The sequence below is a fragment of the Oculina patagonica genome, chromosome 14, assembly GCF_052425735.1.
Source record: "Oculina patagonica isolate OP01 chromosome 14, crgOcupat, whole genome shotgun sequence".
Lineage (NCBI taxonomy): Eukaryota > Metazoa > Cnidaria > Anthozoa > Scleractinia > Oculinidae > Oculina > Oculina patagonica.
In genome coordinates this window covers 21,738,409-21,759,839 of record NC_135771.1, presented here as the reverse complement: position 1 = coordinate 21,759,839, position 21,431 = coordinate 21,738,409, and the positions used below count along the sequence as shown (strand labels likewise).

Genomic DNA, 21,431 nt, shown 5'->3' with positions numbered 1-21,431 from the left:
GTTTTTGTGTTGTCGTTTTTACCAGGTAAACAGACCAGGTAAACACTTGTGTTCATGACTAAGTCCCGCTATACAGTGTAATCTGTCACGCAACTTGTCTCGCAATCTTCGCGAAAACGGCGTGACAAGTTAAATAAAACATTGAACCGTGTAACACACAGCGCAAAAGTCAAAACCCTTACAAAACAATACGCTTAAAAGGCTGCAGAAAGAAGAACTGCATCAACTTTCTCCAGCCGCTTGAGTGAACTGTCTTGCTAGAATTTTGTCTTCTGCGCAGCACGTTGCACAGCGCAATGTTTCACGTAACACACTTGTCACGCCGCCTTCGAGAATATTGCGGGACTAGTTGCATGAAAGATTACAAAGTATAACAGGACTACAAACCAAGTTCTGCTTTTACGAAAACCACCACTAAAATAAGCAATGTCTGCCCTAAAACACTCACAATACCTGTACCCTTTTTGGCTGTAGTATTCGTAAGTTACAAATTATACTTTGTTGCTCGAAAAGTCAAATTTTGAGATGTCGTTTATAAATTATCATATTCAAATTTTGCGAGATAAAACTGTAACGCAACGCCTATAGATAAGCGTGACGCAAGACTCTGTCTTTACTTGTCACGCTGAATTTAGCTGAATGAATAAAGACAATTGGCAGGCGTAAAAGGCATAAATTTGTAAACTCCAAACAAATGTTGTCATTGTCGTTAAGGCTGCTCTAAACCTAGGAGTTGCGAGTTGAAGATGCGAAAATAAAAGCAACGTTAAATGCTGGCGGCTGAAAATAAACTTAAAACACGCGTTTTGCAAAATTGCGCTTCGAAGCTTATTGACAAAACCTTCGCGACAAATTTCAACGTGAGAAAAAAATTGCTTATGCAACAAAAACGCCGCACAAGTAAATAACTAAATTGCGCTTTTGCATCCGATCTGACAATTCTGTTTGACGTTTAAAAGCTTTCATCGAAAAAAATATCCCAAAATAGAATCCCCAAGTCGAGCAACTAAGTACATTTTGTACCTTAGAAATACGATAATAAAATGAAATGAGGTATTAAACACAAAGACGCACTACAAATGAGATTATAAAAAGACCGCTCGAGAATAAATTAGGATTTTTACTTTGCTTATAATTTTAAATTTGCAAATAATTTTTTTTAAATTTTATAATATTTCCGAACTCGATACCAGACAATCTGCAAATATGGAAGAGATAATTAATTTGACCCGACTTAAGATAAGAAATAGCCGTTTTTAAAGCGTCTTTGTGTTTAAGAGTGTTTTCTAACAGGCATTGTTCCCCTACAAGTAAAACCCTATTACAAACTATACAGTGGCCAATAATAGGCCATTTACGAGTTACCCTTTGCCTCTGTTTCAAAACGAGTCTACGTGGGAAACCATTCATATGAAAATGAGTTTCACCTACAGGTCTATTTTCATGCAAATCAAACTCATTTTCATTTAAATGGATTCGCATGTAGACACGTTTTGAAACAGAGGCAAAGGCTAACTCGGAAATGGCCTATTATAGTGAAAGACTTAGGTAAAGCACACACCGAAATGAAGTATAAAGATTTTTTTTTGGATTTTCGAGAGTTCTAGACAATTAGTGATAAATTTTAGCCAATTTTCTTATACACTTATCCCTTCAGCAAAAGTGAGATAAAGTAATGAGAATTTGATAAAAAATCAAAATTCAATTTCTTTGAGCAGCAATTGGACAGTTGTACAGAAAAAATGCCTCGCAAAAGAACTATTAAATGACAAAGTGGAATTAGCACCTTTTTTTAGCATTTTTTGCATTCAGGAATAATTCACAATGAAATCCACAATGTCAAAGTAATGAGAATTTAGTTAAAATAAAAGCTTAACTTACTTAATGCACTTTTTAACAATTGAAATTTTATAGCTTTGAAATTCCCCTATATTCATCGATAACTAATTTAATTTATTAATTGTGTTTGAAAAGAACTGAGAGTTTTGCAGAAAAACATAAAATTTCTTTGATGAATAACAAATTTAACATTTTGGAATTGAAAACATGCTCTCCATAAACTACTGAACAGCACAGTTAAATTTCCAATTTTAATTTTTGCATTCATCAATATTTTTAACGTATTTCACATTGTCAAAGTAATGAGAATTTATTATCTGGGATAAAAGGAAAATCGCTTTCAATTGATGAATCTGTTTGTCATTTCTACATATCAATATTCAATTGAATTCTTCCACGTTGTGCCGTTGAAAAGTTGTAACCGAATGAACATAAATTTTTTCTACTTTTTAATAAACTTCCCAAACACTAGTAAGCTCAAAAATTAATTCCAAATTTGTGTTTCTTAAGCACAATTTTAAAACAGTTTTTGTAACTCAAGCTGAAGGTATAAGTGTTAAGGAATTGGTAGAAGTTACATTTGTACACATGGGCCACTGTATAATAACTACAAGTACCACAGACATGCATATAGCCAAGAAGATGTCAAGTTCAAATTACATCAAAAACAAAATGAGGTCCCTATTAGTAGAAGGTGTTTCCTCTTGGCTTAGGCCCTTTGTAGACACATAAATAAAGTTTTTGATTGATTGATTAATTGATTGATTCATTTGTTGATTGATTGATTGATTGATATTAAATTGATTGATTGATTGATTGATTGATTCATTTGTTGATTGATTGATTGATTGATTGATTGATTGATATTAAATTCATTGATTGATTGATTGATTGATTGATTGATTAGTTGATTGATTGATCGATTGATTGATTAGTTGATTCATTGACTTATTGATTCATTTGTTGATTGATTGATTGATTCATTCATTCATTCACTGATTAATTCATTGATTGATTCATTCATTTGTTGATTGATTGATTGATTCATTGATTGATATTAAATTCATTGATTGATTGATTGATTCATTCATTCATTGCTTACTTGATTGATTGATTGATTCATTAGTTGATTGATTGATTGATTAATTCGTTAATTGATTATAATTGACTGATTGATAAATTGATTGATTGATTGATTGATTATCAGGTCAACTGAGGAAATACAAACAAAAATGGACATTGTATTCACTTTCAAAATTAATGTTTGACCGATTTGTTTAAAAGCCAATTATGTAAAAACAAAATAATTGCACATGTCTGTGGTCTTGCATGGTCAAAAGCAGAACTTGGTTTACGTCATACAATGCAATGATCAAATCTAAAATTTCTTAACCTGGGTAAAATCAGCAAATGTGCTTGGATGGGACCCGTTACATTACCCCAGAGCTATTGAGAGGTGCTGAGGTCCCTTATTTTCCCCTGAAACTGCATGACCATAAAATAATTTGGACTAAAAAGGAGTAAAATGTACATCTGTACCCTGAAGGGATGCCCTTTGAAAATTCTTTTGAATGAGCCAGGTTAAGTTTTGATTTGATCGCTGCATAAGAACACAAGTGTTTACCTGACTACTGGATTGCAATAAATTCATCAACTAAAATATAATAATGGCTGATACAGTTTTCTTGTCTTGTCCTGAGGCAGATGTCTTCACCTATTGATAAGGAAGAAAAAAGAATAATTTAGACAAATTATTAGTGCGTAGTGCAGTCGATGGTGTATGAATTAGTACTGCTTACAGACCTTTAAGGACGAATATCTATCCTAGGGGGGTACTTGGATTGGATCAACTTAGGTTTCTGGGAAACTGCTCACCTACCCCTCCCCAAACCTAACATTTTGCCCAAAGCGATAAGTAAGAGTTAATGTTAGGTTTGGGGAGGGGGTAGGTGAGCAGTTTCCCAGAAACCTAAATTGATCCCTTGGATTTCAGCTGACAGGGATGATCAAATGGGGAGCAAAAATCAAGACCCAAAAAACCCTAGGGCTTCCAACATATGTACATCATGTAACCCCAAAAATTCCTAGATCAGAAATGGACCCGTCAAAAATCAACAGCAAAACATGTTTGTTTGTACTTTATCCGCAGAATTACGCATCCAAGGCACTAACATTTTATCTTTAGATTGGTTTTCAATACCCAAAAACATCCTTACTTAAATAAAATCCTGGCATCAAAAATTTCAAACCCAAAATAATCCTTCAATCATCCCCAAGACTTGAAATCTCGAGTAGCCCCCTGGGATATCTATCCAAGGGAAATAGGTGAGTACTGAATTCAGTTAACTACTGTTACATGTATATAGAATAGCTGCCTACAATACCCCCAAAATTTATATTTTTTAATAACAGAATAAAAGACATAAATTTACGGTGGCTTACTACAGTTTTCATGTGCGCATCATAATACACGTGACATGTTAATCAAAACATTGGTAAGAGTAAAGGATGGCCCATGCCATATATTATCTTTATGCCAATAAAAAGTTTAAGCAAAGACATGTTATTCACCAAAATTTCAGCCTCCAAGGTGTGCTATAACCCTACAAAATCTTTCCCAAAACTCGACAACTGAACGCCGCCATCTTGGAGCTGGTAATGTATGCGTGACGTCGAAGAGCTCAGCTTGAAGTTTGGCGGGAAAATTCAAATACTCGAAACTCCATTTTTCTTCGTTAGTGTCTTTTGTTTGTCAAAATGCCTGCAGCTGTTTGTGCAGCTCCATTTTGCTCAAACAGAACTCCAAAAAAATACAAAAAAACAAGAAGTTTCGGCTATTAAAATTTTCCCGCCAAACTTCTGGCTGAGCTCTTTGACGTCACGCATACATTACCAGCTCCAGCTTTGAGGCTGAAATTTTGGTGAATAACATACATGTATCTTTGTGTAAATTTTTTATTGGCATAAAGAAAATAAATGGCCATTCTGGAGTGAACTTCTCCTTTAAAACCAAGTGAAGAAAGTTGCATGAAAGCGAGGCTTAAGGGCCCACGCCAGCTAAAAATTATAAATTTTTTTAAGCGTATTGGGCATTACAAGTGGGAAAAAAGCATTTTCCTTAGTTCACAAATTAGCCATGAATCTTGATCCTTATAAGTTCAAAAGTATAAAAGGAGAAATTAAATTTGAAGATCTAGCAGGCAAGTGGTAAAATTATGACAGCTCAACAGATAGATTTCGCTGCCGACTTCTGAGCTTGAATCACGACTGCAGTGTATTCCCTCGCCAACAGAGGATAAATTTCAGCCGTTCTCTGGAGGTAGATTACAGCCAATTTTAGATTTTGTGGATCAAAAAAATAAAACCTCCTTATAATTTACAAATCTAGTTAGAACTTTTAACAGATTTTGCTTTGGGAGGTCCTTTGGGTTTTCGACATGAACTAAAAATTTCCAGTATCGACAGAGAAACTCGCATAAACATGTCTGGCAAACATTGTCAAGTTTCTAATTCTGTTTTACTGATAGAAAAAAATATACGTCATGTAAATTTTTAAGTAAGAATTTGTGACGGCACGAACTGTGTCAGGTTTAACTTAAAGTAAATTGTATACCGTATTTACTCGAATAAGCGCTGCCCCAGAATAAGCGCCGCCCTCGAATAAGCGCCGCATTTGGGACCAAAAAGTTAATAAGCGCCGCCCCTGAATAAGCGCCGCAGTACCGATGCGGCGCTTATTCGAGGAATTCCGTTAAACTTAAAAAACAGCAAAACAAAGCAAACTTAGACATTTCTTTCCTTCAAAAACGATGTTTTCCAGTTCAGAGTGATTGTTTTACCGCTCGCCCATTAGTTTTCTATCCAGCATTCTAACAATATGTGGTTTTGTAAATGTTGTGAAGGCCACGAACTTTGCCAGGACAGCTAGCGCCACTTTTCTCTTCAGCAAGAGATGAATACCGACAATCAAAAGACGCTATTTTTAATCACTGTTAAAGATTACATTCTTTGAGGCGTCCAAATTTTAATTAAGCGCCGCCCTCAAATAAGCGCCGCCCTCGAATAAGCGCCGCACTTGAAAGGCGAAATATTTAATAAGCGCCGCGGCGCTTATTCGAGTAAATACGGTAAGTCATGTATTTGTGCAGCACGAGAAAATTAATTCAGGTTAACATCAACAAATAAAGCCCGCCTTTTGTGCAAACTGAAAAATCTTGCACATACATTCGAGTAAATGAACCTCTTATCACAGTGACTTTAAAATTTACATCTTTGCAGCCAAATAAAAAAATTATGTGAAATGAGTTCACTGTCCTGTTTTCAAAGAGAAATAGACATCTTTCCAGACATGTTGAAGTATAAAAATCCTACTGTTTTCAAAGTGAAGTCAACACCGTTACAAATATCATTGAACATCTTGCTGACTTTCTTCAAGTCAAGCGATAGAAGTGCATACAGTTGTACATACATGTACATTGTTGCTCTCATGTTTTGAAGTTAAAATAAAAAAGAACTAAACTTCTTCTGATTTTTATACATTACGTCAGAAAACAACTTCTCCTCAGGTTGTCAAAAAATAATAATGTTAACTCAGGGCACGAAATTGCTTACTGTCTTGTCAACTAATTTTCTGGTTCAGTTGCCAAAAATGCCGACTACACTGTACATGTACATTTCTTTGTGTTGACGACGAAAAAAAGGCCATTTTCTCTGACATTGTGTTTTTCCAGAAAATATTATATAACTGTAATAATACTGTTAGAGTAATATCTGTATTTGCTTCTAAAACATTCAAAATAAGAAAGAAGTCATATCGCTCTAATCCATCCTTTTGCTTTGCCCAAAAAAGATTCTCTTGCATCCAAAAACTTGCATGTTTGGGTTCGCCCTTAAATATGTCATCTATGCCTATGGACTGTGTCCCTTGTAATGCACTGCTATCCGCCATGTTGATTCCTTTGAGGTTCGTTCTAGTTCTTTATGTCAATATTTTTCCCGCCATGTCAAAATTTTCTTTTTTTAGTAAATGCCGAAAAAAGCGATCATCAGATTTAAACAAAACAGATGCAGACTTCTCAACCTCAAAGCACTGGAAATCTGGAGATTTAGGTAAAAAAATCTGGAGATTTCAATAAAAACCAGGAGATTGATCAACTGACAGACAAAAATAACTAAAAGAGTCCTAAAACCAGGCGCTAATCAAATGACTTGTTACTCTGTTTTTTCGTGAGATTTCTGTTTCTCGTCGTGAGATTGAAGTGAAAACCGTGAGTCTCAGGACAAAATCGTGAGACTTGAGAGGTCTGCAGATGCTGTTTGCACTGACAGTTGCGTTTATTTTTAAGCTTTTTGTTTGTTTTTCTTAGTGATAAAACCAATCACACGAGATTCCCACCATTCTAGTCATATTTATTTAGTCAATCAGATAATAGCTACCGTTTCGTGAGAACAATGTGTTTTATGATTTTGGTACAGCAATAGGGGAAAAGCATGTCTTAGACAGGATTGCGCTTTACAAAACTGTAGGTATGTCCACCGATAATATGTCAGGAAAACCTTTTTTGCCGTTTCCATTTTTGATTAGATCCGATTTCAAAGAAGTAATAGACCGTAGTAGTCGAACCACATGTGTGCCTTTACTTCAGTTGACTAGCTAGCTTAGGCAAGTTAGAATTTGTGCTGATTAAACTAGTTCAAAACAACTGATCCCGTGGACATTATTTTCCTTGTGTGTCTTCAATTTGAGTATTACTCGAAGGCACACGCGAAAGGTCAACCATGAAACTTTGCTTGGTAGTGTGCGTGAGTTTATTGAAACGTGAGGCTGAAAACGTTCTTATCAGTCACAGACACAAAACAATAAAGGAGAATCTGTGACTTTGTTGACCTTTTTTAGATATTTAAGAACTATCTGTGACAGATAAAATTAATGCTTAATGAATCTGTGTGTGACTGTATTCTTTTTCTGCTGTTATCGGAGTCCTATAACTGTTCAACGGCTACTTGCTGCAGTGTACTTTGAATTTAAGTCAAGCCTACTTTCGGCTGCTTGGAAAAATCGCTTTTGATAAGGTGTCGGAAACAAGTCGCGTGACAATAATAAGTATGTACAAACGTTATCCGCCTGACAGAAATAAAAACGATCAATTAGTATGAATCAAGATTGACGCTTAATTACCGTGATAGTGATCGGAATAATAATCAAATCCATACGCAATCATTCATGTAATTTTAATTCTTAATTGTCTTATTGTATTTAATGTTGTACATAGTTTTATCTAAATCAATATCTATTTTTAAAGTTTATACCATTGTTATATTTCCGTTATTGTTATATTTTTGTGAGGGCCACAAGTTTATCAGTTTGATTACTGTCAGGTGTCACCCTCGTTAAATAAAGTCATACTTACTTACTTACTTACTTACTAATGGATACTATTAAGGCATCGATTTCAAAACTTTAAGCATGAATCTTATATATATTTTTTAGTTGGATTTTAAGCCTTTCACGTGAGAACCTTTTGTAGTTGGAATAAACCTTTGTTTTTATCTTTAACTGTAAAATCGTGAAGTTCAGCGCAAGCATTCACGACAAAGGTTTCTGAATTGACAAGTGAATCAAGGGTTTCATATCCATGTATCGTGTTGTGAATGTCACAACTTTTATCGAGGGACAAAAGTAGCTTTAGTTTTAGTTCAAATTTTAGGGGTGAGGAGTCTAAATGTTTCTTTATGTTAGATGCACGCTTTTTAATTTTCGATATCTTTACAAGCAATAAATCTATTTTCAAATAAATTAAACCCTGAAAAGAGTCACGAGACACTAAGCCCAGAGGGCTTTTGATTAGATTATATTCCTACAAATTTTTTTAAGCACTTTTGAACTTGTCTCTATTGATTTTACAATATGGTGTATAAAAATTTGTATTTGGCTACTACCTTTTTAGCACTACAGAAAGTCACCAAATGGTGACTCAAGGATTTTTTTTTTTCGAGCCTTGAATACATGTACACTGCATGATTGCAATTAAACAAACTTCATGCACATGAAAATGTAGTAAGCCACCATTTAAAATATATATACATGTATATAATAATATATAATATATTATTTTTAACTAAAAAGTTAGAAGTTTTCCATACCTGAGAAACTGAGATAACTACGCTCTATGTTGCAAGCTCAACAGCAATCATGTTTTCATCTGTGGAATCTGAAATAAAAGAAATAAATAAAACAAATCAAGAAATGTAAAAATTACTTACATCAAATTGCTCTACAGAAAGCTTCAACATGTAGGCGAGTGTGTATACCGAGAAAATACAAGTGACTCGTGGGATATTCCATAGTATACCACTCAAAAGCGTTGTGTAACTATTTTATATCATGCCATAGAAAATATGCTTACTTAATTTCGTTGAGAATAAGATCCCAGCGCACGATGGAAAGGTTGTGTTGATAACTGTCAAATATACAACGGCTTTCCTGTAATCTGATTGGCTGTATTTTCTATGGCATGACATATAATCTGGTATAATGTTTGGTATACATGATTCTGAAATGACTTTCGTTCCCGAACAGGTTCATTATGTATTCATGTGACAAAGTTGGCCAGCACAACCAATCTCATGTGTGCAGTTTTTGCATGAGATCAAAACAAAAATATCACATATTTTGTGCAAACATGTTATTGTGCCCATCTGCAATTTTAAAGAGATGTTTACACCGCTTCTTATTAAAGCGTGAACACTTAAAATATGTCTGGAATGTTCTTTGTCTTTTAACCAATCACATGCGAGAACTTCAGACCGCAGAAACCACATGGGTTTCCATCGGTCACGGAACAATATTTGGTTCTCGTTTCGCTCCAATTTACAAGTAAACACACTAATTGTAATTCCTTCCTTTTTGAGAACATTCACTGCTCCACTGAAGAATAGGTTTGAGTGATTTTTTTTTATAGAAAAAATTGAAAAACCGATGCGCCCGACGCTACGATTTGCCCCAGTTGTCGCCAATTTTCAAAAATTGTAACGAATTCGTATCTGCAGTTACCGTTCGCCTGATGGCATGTTACAATTTGTACTGAGGTAAGCTTGCATTTTCCGGTTTTTATCTCACCCCAACTATTGTAGCAGACCTAAACACTGATAGAAGGAAGGTTTGTTTCTTCGATAACAGCGAAACGATAGCGGGAAGGAAAAGCGAAAATCAAACGATTGAGTGATTGAGGTGTTTACTTTGCACCAATCACGCCAACATTTTGAATAATTTTCGTCTGGAGCCTTTGCAGTTTGCAGTCTTACGATCACGGAACCTCTAATTGCCTAAGGGTTGAAATCGTTTGCCGAAATAAATCGAATCCCTTGTTCTACCGAAAAGATTTACAATCAGTAACGAAAACTCCACAATTTTGTATTTTATATTCGGTTTATCGTGTTTACATCTTATGTCTAGACATGTCTACAACATACTGCATGCACTGAACCATGTCGTATATCGTCGCTAGAGAAACCGTCCTTTTTTTCTTTCAAAAATCCCTGAAACCATGTTCTGGATGTGGCCCTCGATACGAAAGAATAGCAGTTCTTTAAATTCTTAAAAAAGACAGAGCGTGTATCCTGAAACAAAATAAGAACTAAAGTTGCTCCGTGACCGATGGAAACCCATTTACTGTTTGTGGTTTCTGCGGTCTGAAGTTCTCGCATGTGATTGGCTAAACACAAACATTCCAGACATATTTTTTAGTGTTCACGCTTTTATAAGAAGGAGTGTAAATTTCAAATAAAAACCGGAATGAACTCATTCCGGAATGACTTGACTTCCGTCTCGGTATCGTGTAAACAGATACAGAGAAATATATGGGGATGGAATGAACTCCTTCTGGAATGAAAATCATTCTGAAATCATGTAGGAAGCCCTAACATTGCCCCAAACTTTTGTGGACTTTCCTCAGTAAAAATATAGAACTTGATAATTGGAATCCTAGGATTCTATACAGAATATGCTGTAGAGAGCCTGACAAACATTTAGCAGACAACTGATTTTATAACCCCCATCCATACCCTCATACACGCCCAACAAAAAAAGTTCGGGGAGACCCTATTCCCCTCCCCCCCCCCCCCAACAGATTGTCACCAAATATGGCGGTCGATCCTCAACATTCAGTGATAATTATACTTGTCAAACAGGGCAAAGAATGCTTAGTCACACAGGAAAACACTCAATAAGGGAAAGAAACCCTTTTTTATTACAGTCAACTTTCTTAACAAATGAAATTTGAAACTGATATCCCTAATAAAAGCTTACCTGCACTCCGAGTCCAAGCTGCCAAAACGTTAGCTCGTCGACACACTAGCACATGGACACTTGAAGACAGCTCTAGCTCCACGGCTGTTTATGAAAAAAATCAGCAAATAAAAAAAAAATGATACACATAAGAAACAGAAAATCATTTTTACGATTGAAGGTTGAAAACAGAATAAGAAACCCCGCTAAAATTACTAACTTTGAATTTTGCTATTCAGCATCGCTTAACCAAAATGGCGGAAGTACATTTTATTGTCCTTGCAAAGAGTGCTGGGAAGTATTACGCAGATCGCGTGTGACACACGCGTGTTCGCGACCCACGTGAAATGTAGGGGTCACAAAAGGCCCGATATTTGTCGCGCAACTCAATGCAATTTTTGTCGCGCCAAAGTTGCATCGCATCGAGTGTTGAACAGGTTCGAAACTCCTGTGACTCGCAGCGATTTTATCGCTGCTAGTTTTGACGCATACAAACTCGCAGCGATTTCATTGCGATTTTATCGCCGCGACTTCTTGCAACTTCCGCGCGACAAAAATTGCATTGAGTTGCGCGACAAAAATCACCAGTGTAAACGCGCCTAAGGAATGGTCCATCAAAATTTTCCAGTGCTCGCAAAATTGGCCTTCTGCTCGGAATTCTCGCAAAATTTTAGTCGGTGCTCGTTTGCTGGTGGTCGTATGTTTTTACAAGTACTCACATGCTCGGTTTTTAGTGGAGGTAGCTTTTTGAAAAGTGCTCGTTTCTCGCAAGCTTAACTTTTGTCAATGCTCGTGCTCGCAAAGAAAAGCGCTCCGCTCGAATGCTTGCAAATGCACGCAAAGACCATGCGATACCCCTAAATGTGAAAATTGTGAATGTGAAATAATCGGACTTTTCGTCGGAGTTAAGACTTAAAATTTGGCATGGTATGTATGACGCTGTGAGCTAGGCCATTTACTAGGTTGATAAGTGACACGCGTCCTGCTCAGTTGGTTAGAGCGCCCAACCGGTATCTGGGAGGCCACGGGTTTGATTCCCGTCGGGGATTCAGATTTTTTCTTTGTCCCACGCTGATCCTAGCAGTACGCAGGACGCGTGTCACTTATCAACCTAGTAAATGGCCTAGCTCACAGCGAGTCTCACGTAGCTCAGTTGGTTAGAGCGCCCAACCGGTATCTGGGAGGCCATGGGTTCGATTCCAGTCGGGGACTCAGATTTTTTCTTTGTCCCACGCTCATGTCACGTAGAATAATTTCTTCACTATTTATCACCGAGCTTAAAATCTACCATCTTTATTATTTAAGACTCGTAATGTTCACGAGAGACATTTTCTCGAGGCCTGGCATCCACAGAAAGGTCGTTCAGTATCTTCTGTTTCAGTTTACTCACTTTGACCGTATTCTAGTTGTCGTGAGCGAAGCACGCGCAGAATTGTGAACTGTTGAAATTCCGGTCGATCAGTTGTGTTTTTGAAAGACCGATGAAGGCCGAAGTTGTTTTACGTCAGTGTTTTTTTAACGTTTACAAACTGTAGATTCTTAGTACCGTTCGTAAATTCCTTTCAAGCCATTCCTTAAGGTAATTAGCAATAAACACTGTAATCAAGCGCAAGCAACTGAACAGCTATTATTAGTTTGTTTAATTGCTGCTGCAGACGTTATTTAACTTTCCTCTTTGTTTATATACCGTATTTACTCGAATAAGTGCCGCGGCGCTTATTAAATTTTTCGCGCCTCAAGTGCGGCGCTTATTCGAGGGCGGCGCTTATTTGAGGGTGGCGCTTATTTAAAATTTGGACGCCACAAACAATCGAATATAGACGAAACTTCTACAGTAACAAAAAGAAGGGACTTTTGACTGTCAGTATTTGTCTCTTACGGAAGAGAGTTTTTGCGTTTGCTGTCCCGACAAAATTCACGGCCTTCACAACGTTAACAGAACTACGTCTTGTAAGAATTTTAGATAGAAAAAAATAATGGGCGAGCGGTAAAATATATCTAGATCTTTGAACTGCGAAACAGCGCTTTTGACGAAAAGGAATTTCCAAGGCTGTTTTAGAGTTGTTTTGTAGTGCTATTTTTAGTTACACGCAATTCCTCGAATAAGCAGCTCATTGTGACTGCGGCGCTTATTCGGGGGCGGCGCTTATTCGAGTAAATACGGTATCTGTTATTTTTAAGGTTACCAAACGTGATAAAAGCTTTTAAAGCTAAAACAGACCTCATTAATTGCATTTCTAGTTTCCTCAAGCCATTTCTGAAAGAAACAAATCGTAAACTCTGCATTTGTATTGAATGATTGTCTTTAATTTTATCACAATAAAGTAACCAGGCAATAATCGCTGAGATATTGGTTTACTAACCGGGACGATATTAAAAGGATTTTTCCTCGTTTTTTTTTGTTTTTGTTTTGCTTTTAAAATTTAAAGATAACTAAAAGTGAAAAACGCTTTCTTAGCCAAAACTGACCTCGTTACTTAAATTTCATTTACACCATTTCTTGAAAACAAGGTCGCCTTTTCTATATATTTTGTATTTTTGCAATCAATTAACAACCCGTTTAAGTCGATAAACAGTTTATTTTGCACCGAAAAATATCGACTTCCAACTCCTATTCTCGACTTCCAACTCCTATATCGATTTCCAACTCCTATTCTCTTATGGAACTAAGCACGATGTACTACACGTACGGCTTAAAAATAGTTGAGGGTTATTTGAGTTTAATTTTAATTGCGATATGTTAAGCAAAAACTTGTATCACTGGCTACTATTCCGACTTGTCTGTTTGAAAGAAACCACCAGTCAATATATATATTCTTTAGAATAAAAGTACGTTTATCCCTACAATTCCGATTAAAGGCAATTTTTCTATTAAAGAGGTGTTCGAAAAAAAAAAGGAAAAAAACAAACCAAAAAGGAATCGTTATATCAAAGCTCCCGACATAACGATATGGCCGTAAAATAACCAAAAATATCGTTATATCTGGGTAAACCAAACATTGATTAACGATCAATTTACCACTGATGAAGGGCTAAGCCCGAAACGTTTGGTTTGTAATGAACTTTTTGGCACTCTCAATATACGTTTATTCTCAATCTAAACAAATTACATGTACTATTTACTGCATATTAAAGGAAGATAAAGAGGATAAAGTTGATAAAGAGGCTTAGAACACAGTATCATTTTATTTTTGTATATCATCGTACAAAGCTGTTTACAGAAACGTTAGAGATTACTCGATTACTGTAACGTTATTGCATTAAATTTGGTGTTTTTCTTAAATTGTACTGATAATATCGTTATATCCGGAAATATTTTGCATTCGGTCCGCTAACTTCCCATCGTTTGGGAATATCGTTATATCGAAGATCGTTATATCGGGGTTCTGTCCCATACATTTTACTGTAACATATCGGGAATATCGTTATATCGGGGTTCCATTGTAGCACAAATTATGAAAGAAAATAGCCGAGCAGTAAGATTTGATCTGTCAGGCGAGTTCTCAGTGTGAGGCAAGTCCTAATAAACTGATAAATGATCAAGCTGATAGAACGCATCCTGCACATAAATATTTGTAATTCGTAGTTAGCAAGGAATGATTTTATTTAGGATTTTCTTAGGTGTCCGCCATTACTAGAGGGGACTTTTCCTCTCAGCTACTTATTATTTTAGATAATCAATAAAGTTAATATTATTACATAAAATCAGTCTATGGCTTCTTCAGTAAAATCTTATTGTTTATCAATTTTACCTTACTTTGTCTACCGTTTTTAATTTATAAGTTAGTAAATAATATACCTTTCGTTTTCAAGAATGTGTTACAGTAAAATGTATGGGACAGAACCCCGATATAACGATCTTCGATATAACGATATTCCCAAACGATGGGAAGATGGCGGACTGAATGCAAAACCTTTCCGGATCGGTATAACGATATTATCAGTACAATTTAAGCAAAACACCAAATTTAATGAAATAACATTACAGTAATCGAGTAATCTCTAACGTTTCTGTAAACAGCTTTGTACGATGATATACGAAAAAAAATGAATACTGTGTTCTAAGCCTCTTTATCTTTCTTTAATATGTAGTAAATAGTACATATTTGGTTTCCCCGATATAACGATATTTTTGGTTATTTTACGGCCATATCGTTATGTCGGGATCTTTGATATAACGATTTCTTTTTGGTTTGCTTTTTTCCTTTTTTTTTCGAACACCTCTTTGATAGAAAAATAATCATTAATCAGAATTATAGGGATAAACGTACTTTTCATTACCTTGAGAGCCAGTGGGTTTTTTTCTTTTTTGCAGGACGAAGTCAACGATCGCGGCTTCGCCGCTCTTTGTCGCCGCACCCAGGGTAACTTTTAATCTAAAGAATATATCTATTGACTGGACAGCTGGGTTTCTTTAAAACAGACAGGTCGGAAAAGTAGCATTCCAGTTTTTGCTTAACATATCGCAATTAAAATTAAACTCTCAACTATTTCCTTAAGTGTACATGAAGTACATCGTGCTTGTTACCGGAGGGTAAAATTACAGTAAATGCATGACGGAAATCCAGGGAAAATTTTGGCTCGAGTTAGCGCGAGGTTCGAGTTAGCGAGTGTTCGAGTTATTGGCAGTCAACTGCACTTTCGAAATCTAAAGAGAAAATATAACGTGATTTTTTTATCAGACTAACACTTAAAGAAAATTTAACATTTCAAGACCATACATAGATTATTCACAAGTTAGACTATTCAATATTACCCTCCGTCATTTCGGACGGTAAGCAAAAGACAGAAACTCGCGATTAATAGCAAGATTACAAACATTGTAACCAACACAAAAAACTTTATACAAATCTATTGCTAAATGGAACTCTTATTAATTTTACTTTGGATGAAAGCAACCCCGGAACAACGAAACGTAGTGACAAAATCAACATGGCGCACGGGAATGGAGAAAGAAAAGATCGATGTACAGGTTAAATTCAGCGGAAAAAGGAACCGAAATTCGCGGGATTGCAAGTATGAAAGGAACACAGGATTTTGCGATTTTGCGAGGCGGGAATTGGGAAATAGCACTTCAAAAAACCAAAATCAGGGGGAAAACAAGTTGTCGTCTTCAAGAACGTCTGCAGAAATGCAGTATAAAGCGTTTATTATGGCTTGCATGTGCCGATCACACGGCTATTGGATTGCACCCGATCAGAAAGGGCCTTTTTGTTTGTTTTTGTGATAACGTAACTTGAAAATCTATGGTCCGGATCGGGATAAGCCGATGAGAACCGTCGGGATTACGGGATTGAATCGAAGGAATATTCTGGTCAGGATGGTGGGATTAAGAAGCCTATCGGGTAACCTTTATCAGTGCCCAACTAAACCCCTTTTCTGTGTTAACTGATTTTCACCATAGATTCAGTTTGGATAGCGTTAAGAAAAGTGGTAAAAGGTTTATGTGTGACGCGTGATTTGGGACAGAATTGACGCGTGACACGTGAAAACAGAGCTGTGAATAACCAACCTATAGTAAAGCGCGTGATCTGCTTATTATTTTTGTCCGTGATTCGTGATTCTGACCGAATCGAACACGTTCTTGAAAACGAAAGGTATATTTTTTTACATACTTATAAATTAAAAACGGTAGACTAATCGAAGTAAAATTGATAAACAATATAAGAACTGAAGAAGCCATAGACTGATTGTATGTAATAATAATTATTTACTTTATTATTATCTCATGTAATATGTAGCTGAGGGGAAAAGTCCCCTCTAGTAATTGCGGACACCTAAGAAAATCCTTAATAAAATCATTCCTTGCTTAACTACGAATTACAAATATGTATGTGCAGGATGCGTTCTATCAGCTTGATCATTTATCAGTGATTAGGACTTCCCTCACACTGAGAACTCGCCTGACAGATCAAATCTTACTGCTCGGCTATTTTCTTCGATTATTTATGCTAAATACAGTAGAACCCTCGATATAACGATATTTCTGATATAACGATGAATATTCTATGTCCAGGGAAAAGTAACAGTAAAATGTATGGAGCAGAACTCCGATATAACGATCTTCGATATAACGATCCGATATAACGATATTCCCGATGTAACGATGTGAAGTTAGCGGACCGAATGTAAAATTTTTTCCGGATATAACGATATTATCCTGAGTACAATTTAAGCAAAACATCAAATTTAATGCAATAACATTACAGTAATCGAGTAATCTCTAACGTTTCTTTAAATTAAACAGCTTTGTACGATGATATAAGAAAATAAAATGATACTGTGTTCTAAGCCTCTTCATCAACTTTATCCTATTTATCATCCTTTAATATACAGTAAATAGTACATGTTTGGTTTCCCCCGATATAACGATATTTTTGGTTATTTTACGGCCATATCGTTATGTCGGGATCTTTGATATAACGATTCCTTTTTGGTTTGCTTTTTTCCTTTTTTTTCGAACACCTCTTTAATAGAAAAATGAACTTGAATCAGAATTATAGGGATAAACGTACTTTTAATTACCCTGGGAGCCAGTGGGTTTTTTTTTTTTGCAGGAAAGTAAACGATCGCGGCTTCGCCGCTCTTTGTCGCCGCACCTAGGGTAACTTTTAATCTAAAGAATATATGTATTGACTGGTGGTTTCTTTCAAACAGACAAGTCGTAAAAGTAGCATACCAGTTTTGCTTAACACATCGCCTGATTAGAATTAAACTCAAATAACCCTCAACTATTTATGAAAGTGTACATATATGAAGTACATCGTGCTTGTTTCCGTAAGAAAATAGGTGTTGGAAGTCGGTATAGGAGTTAAAAGTTGATTTCGTTCAGTGCAACTAATAAACTGTTTATCGACTTAAACGGGTTTTAATTGATTGCAAAAATACGAAATAGAAAAGGCGACCTTTTTTCAAGAAATGGTATGAATGAAATTTAATTAACAAGGTCAGTTTTGGCTTAAAAAGCTTTTTTCACGTTTAGTCAGTTGTCTTTAAAATTCAAAAGCAAAAAAAAAAAAAAAAACAGAGGAAAAATCCTTTTCATATCGTTCCGGCTAGTAAGCCAATATCTCTATATAGCTATTTTCACTTTAAGTTATCTTTAAAATTAAAAAACGGAGAAAAAAATCCTTCTAAAATTGTCCCGAGTAATTAAACAAAAATTTAACGATATTTTCCTGGTTAGTAATTGTGATCAAAAGACAACCATTCAATATAAATGCAGAGATGATGATTTGTTTCTTTCAGAAATGGATTGAAATAGACTAGAAATTTAATTACGGGGACTGTTTTAGCTTTAAAAGCTTTTCTCACGTTTGGTAACCTTAAAAAATATCATATAGATAAACAAAGGGAAAAGTTTAATATCGTCTGCAGCAGTGATTAGCGGTAAAATATATTTACCGTAAAAAATCGGTCAGTAATTATAAATCAAACAGATTAGATCACTTCATCGTCCCAGAATGATCCTAAGATCAAAAATGTGTTTTTCAATTATGGAAATTAATTTTTAACTTTTAAAAACAATGGAAACTAACCAGTTTAATTTCTGTTAACCGTAATGGAAATAAATTAACGTTAGCCGTTAAAAGGCGAAAATTTTAACCGTTAACCGTAAAAGCCGCCACCCCATTGCGACCCTCAACTAGGCAATAACTCCAAGAGATCAGAGGATAAAGGGTAAGAGAGTGAATTCCTCATACAGGCCTTATTCCAAAGGTAATCCCTCTATAAAGTTTCGCGGATATAAACGCGCGTTGCGTGGATGTTCTCGCGCGTTTCCGTGGAGAATGCAAAGGCCAAAACATGGTTGTCGGCGAAGTGGGATTATTATAGTCGTCCCCCTGAAAACGTGCGGGAACATCCACGAAACGCGTCTTAACATCCACGGAAGTTCTGGGTACCATGTCTAAACATAACTTTAGAGGGATTACTTTTGGAATAAGACCTGTATAGGGGATTCACACTCTTACTCTTTATTCTCTCTTGATAACTCCTAACTACACTGGATATAGCCCGTGTACAGCCGACCACTCTCCTTCACATAACATAACAACTTTTCACAATCTTTGTATTTATTCTTACTTTTGTATGATTTCTTTTCTCATCTCTGCAACAGATCAGTTCATGTGTCCAAGCTGTACCCCAAACGCGCAGAATTACACTCAAAAAGCATGCACCGACAATTTGACTGATGAAGAGTGTAAACCGGAGCAGACTATGTGCATGGTTCTACATGTAGAGTATGCAGAACATGGCTTTCACCATTTTTGTCGCGGCTGTGTAACTGAAGAGAAGTACAAAGAGGTACTAAATGCATGCGAATCACTTAACGATGAGCATCGTCCCGGTGCGAAATGTCAAATAGGGCGATGTTCTACATCAGGGTGCTTGGCAAAACTTGGTCATGAGGAATAAACAAAAAGAGCATTTGGGAATTGTCAACTGTAATACTGAGTTGTTGTGCTCTTGAACGAAAATAAAATTTATTCACACTGGGCATTTTGTATATCTGATTGATCCACCACTCTCCTGCTCAGGGGTTTGCGCGGCTGCGCCGCTCGTTGTCGTGGGTTCGCCGCTTGCTTGTGGGCGCTTTAAAACCCCCCCCCCCCCCCCTAAAAAACAATACCGCCAGCCACGCAGGCTAGGTCTAAAGCTTTAGAGAATTATTCCGTAAGGAGGTCCTTCTTAAAGGGGCTAGGTCACGGTATTTTAGGTAATTCTAATTGTTTTCGTTAATTAACAGCTCTAAACTTTCAATTGGCAGAGCAAAAGTCTTTTATTGGCAAACTCACGGCCACATAACAAACAAGGATGATTTTCGAGCATTGTAAATGACATCATGTACAAATTAAGATAAACTTGAAAAAAGTCGGGCCGACGTTATTCAAATTTACCCGGACGCAATCCGTTTTAATTTTCTCGAATTTTGCCCATCCATGCCCCCTTTTGGCCTTTCTCTGTTTCTTTTGAATTCTTCTACAGTTTTAAGCCGTTATTGTGATATTTCCGTTAATTCTATGAACAGTTGGTCAGTGCCGAAATTGCCTAAAATTGCGTGACATGGCCCCTTTAACTGCAGATCGAGATGATACTAATGAATTGCTGCACACGGGTTTTTGGTGGCAAGACATTTTGGCGCATTTGGTAAAGTTAAATAGTTAATTTTTTTTGTAAATTGGAACACTTACTATAAAAAAATGTTATTGCGCGCCCGTAACTAGCCTATAGGGCCAATTTCAAACCGCCCGTGGGAATTTAAAATCCCTTAACCTTTAATATGCTAATTCCGGATTATTCCGAGATTTGGAGGAATGACCATTCAACCACTTTTGACGTCACCATTTTACACGTCAGCAGACTTTTGTGATGTGCAACTTGTAGAGTTTGGATAGATCTTTCCACAGGAGTGTCCATCTTAAACATAGACTGCATTCCGACAGAGCTAATCGAAAAAAACCTGATCATTTTTTGGTGTAAAATTGGTGCTAAAACAGGCCAATTTACCCGCACTTGATCATGGTCTCTTCTCCAGGGTTTTCCATTGATTTAGATAAAAACTTTTCAGGCCGGTAGAAGGCGTGCACAGAGTAAAAGATAGAGAGAATAAGAAAGCAGAGAAAAAGGAAAAGGAAAGGAGCAAGGAAAAAAATCGGAACGGTTCAGCAAAAAATTTCCAGCAAAGTTTAGAGAAATTTAAAACCGTAGAACCAAGAAAATCGATTAACGGTTAAAAAAACGCGTTTTTTGGAGAAATTTCAGCATATGAAGGGTTAACCTAAGCAGGGAGGAAAAAGGTAAAGTTCCGTTTTTTTTCTTAAGAATCAAAGATAACACAGGGTCTAGAAGCGGAGAGGTGGCGGGGGGGGGGGGGGGGGGGGGGGGGGGCTGTCCTGATTCCGCATTCCCGCTCCTTTTTCACGCGAATCCTGCATCCAACACTTTTCCCAATCGCTATCTCGATTCCCGTTTTTCCTTTCCTCAATAATACATTAAAAAAAGACTAATAAATGCAAAAGTCAAAAAATGAAAGACGTAGATACTCCTTGGGATTTCTTCTAACCCAGTGTTTTTTCCCGGCCAGGAAAACGAACGTATATACCGTATTAACTCGATGTAATGAGTCTTGAAATGCAGTTTAGCCTGGTCCAATTATATGTGAATATAATTCGAACAAAAATTGGAGGAGGGAAATATATCTGCAGTCAATCACAATTTGGGTGCTGAATATATTTTTCGACGATAGATTGAGAATAACGATCGGTTAGTCCGTACAACGTCAGAAGTTGTCTACCTTTTTTGT

The 21,431-nt window shown here is 36.4% G+C and overlaps 1 long non-coding RNA gene across 1 annotated transcript; it reads right to left on the bottom strand.

Annotated features, from left to right (window-relative positions):
- Positions 1–2,176: 2,176 nt before the first annotated feature.
- On the bottom strand, positions 2,177–11,404 carry LOC144638888 (uncharacterized). Its single transcript, XR_013568030.1, has 4 exons — positions 11,346–11,404; positions 11,147–11,230; positions 8,983–9,050; positions 2,177–3,553 (listed from the first exon to the last, which is right to left on the bottom strand). It is a non-coding gene; the product is annotated as an uncharacterized LOC144638888 (long non-coding RNA).
- Positions 11,405–21,431: the final 10,027 nt, after the last annotated feature.